General features: G+C 33.0%; 1 protein-coding gene across 1 annotated transcript in view; it reads left to right on the top strand.

Moving 5' to 3' along the window:
- Positions 1-2,433: 2,433 nt before the first annotated feature.
- LOC111637656 (zinc finger BED domain-containing protein 4-like) overlaps positions 2,434-2,584 on the top strand; it is an 11,204-nt gene continuing 11,053 nt past the window's right edge. Inside the window, exon 1 of the mRNA XM_023383205.1 lies at positions 2,434-2,581. The gene's annotated coding sequence lies outside the window, so the exon portion shown is untranslated. The remainder of the gene's footprint in view (positions 2,582-2,584) is intronic.

The following is a 2,584-nucleotide window of genomic DNA, read 5'->3' as shown; positions in this document are numbered from 1 at the left end:
TTTTTCCATTTGGCCTTTTCTGCAACTAGACAGAGAGAATCTGCTATGCTATATCTGTAATTCTCTCCTTTCTGAAACCAGCCTGTTCAACTCTTGATTGTTCTTTAATTTGGCTTTGATGCATTCTGTTAAAATGGTTATCAGCATTTTGCCCAGTATACTGATTAATGCAATAGCTTTATAATTTTAAAGACCTTTATCTTATTATTGTGTCCCTTTATAAGTGTGTTCTTTCACAAATTATTCAGAATCCTAATAACATTGATTTCTACATCAAATAAAAATCTTTTTATATGAATTGAAAATGTAGACTCTGCCTACAGTTTCATTTTATAATTCAGAATGAATTTTTATGCAAAAGAAAGAATGCTTTTAACTCTTATAAATGATATTAAAAACTGTATTATACAGTTTTAAATGCTTGATTACAACATAAATATTATTATAAATAAAATAAAATTTCTCCAGAAACTGGGCTATACTATATTGTACAAAAATTCAGTATCTTTATATTCACCCAGCTGATTTTTCAGAAAAAAAACAAACTTTTTGGTCTACTTCTAAGACATGCTTCAGATGAAAAAATTCTTAAACAGATTCTTAAATAGAGGGAAAAATCAATATATTCTTACAAAAATTGGTACAAATGTAGTACACAACATAATGAATTTATTCTGTGTAGTCTCCATCCAGTTCCATGATTTTTTCCAGTTTTGACCAGAAACAGCTGCAGGTGCACTTGACCCCACTCCTTGTTTATGTTCATCATCACCTGCATGATAGAAGCCTTTAGAGCATTCTTGGTATTATGATGTTTTGCATTTACCTTTGCCTTGACCATGCTCCACATACATTTATCAAGGGGATTGCTGTCAGGGCTGGATGGGGACCATTGGTGTGGAGGTTGCCATAAAGTCAGGCTTGTCTACCTTGCCCTGTGAGATGGAGCAGAATCCTGTTAGAATTGGAGCTGACAATTCCTGAGGACAAATGAATACAGGTCCTTGTGCCAGACTGATTGTTGACCTCACCATGCCCATTTCTTTTGCACAGTCACTCATTTTCCACACACCATCCTAATTGATATTCACCTTCAATTTGGCTACAGATTCTGCACTTCTCTTGCAATCAGAATGCTTACTGTAAGTTTGCTGTCAGGAGTCACATTCTCTTTGTCAGACTTTGTGATCTTCTTGGCTATTTCATAAGCTTGTGTCTTCTTCTAGCCAAACCATGCCATGATTTGTGAGAATGATTTTTCAGTGCAAAGCAATTCCAGTATAGCAACTCTTTAGTTGTATTCTCACAACATGTCTGAGCAGGTCTTAGTTGTTGACTGGTGCTTGCTTTTTTCTTGAGTGACTTGATGCCTGTATATACTTTCATCAACAGTCTTATCTTCAAGACTGCCTAAGATTTCCTGCAAAGAAATTTTGGATTTACCTTGATGACTCCGTATAATGCAGCATTTGTAAGCTATATTGGCTTCACTGATTCATTGAACAAAATGTTTGAATAGAAGTAAACCTTACAAAGAAAAAATGAAATGATATATTTGTTGTCTGCTTTTGAATGTATTACCAAAAAATCTAAAATTTCAAAAAAATCAAATATATTAGGTGTTATAACTTTTGCTACATATTGGATTTTGACTCTTTACACCTGGTAGAAAGCCATAACATTCAGGCAAGTTGATATAAACATCATCTGTCTATTTTTTTAAATGTTAATACAAGCAAATTAATAGTTATAGTTAAAATTATATCACTTTTTTTTGTATTATCACAATCATTCTATATTAAATTATCTACAGTTATTTCATCAAATTGTATAAAACTAATATTGTTCATTATCTAAAGAATTAAAACAACATTCAGCACAGAGGAGGAGAGAGCATTGTAAATTAATACAAAAAGCCATGGTTGGTCTGCCAAAAGTGTCAGTAATAGAACCTCTAGTATATATATAAAGCAAAAATGTTTTTGAGAAAGCTTTTGAATTAATATTAAGGATGCATCGATAAGCAAAATGGCCGATTACCGATTAATCGGCCATGCATTATCGGCCGATACCAATTAATCAGCCGATTAGTGTTAAAAATTTATTGCATTAATAGTGTGAGATCCTGGAGTTAATTATAATGTGGAAAAAACCCATTTTTCTCCACCTGGTATTTCCATCTCCGTTGGGTCAGGTAAACAAGAGACGATCGAATATCCTCGCAAAATCAACAATCTCTTCCTTTGTTTCTAAAATAAATCTCAACACTTAATTGTTGACACATGGAAACTTCAACATTGTTTAAAAAGCTGAAGTGTTTCTGTGTTTAACAGAAACAAAATATATTTTTTTAACCACTGATATTTGGACAGCAGCTACAAACAATTCTCCTTTTTTAAGTGTAACAGCCCACTGGTTGAAGGATGATTTTCAGCAGGAAAGAGCTGTTTTGCAAATTGTTTCCTTTGAAGGTTCCCACACAGCTACACGAATCAGTGAACAGTTAAAAATTGTTCTTGAACAGTATAAGTTGACAAGTGATAAGATATTCTTAGTACTAAGAGATTCTGCAGCAAATCTGGTA

This window comes from Centruroides sculpturatus, unplaced genomic scaffold (genome assembly GCF_000671375.1).
Source record: "Centruroides sculpturatus isolate CEXI.00-Female unplaced genomic scaffold, Cexi_2.0 scaffold53, whole genome shotgun sequence".
Lineage (NCBI taxonomy): Eukaryota > Metazoa > Arthropoda > Arachnida > Scorpiones > Buthidae > Centruroides > Centruroides sculpturatus.
This window is presented reverse-complemented; position numbering and strand designations above follow the sequence as displayed.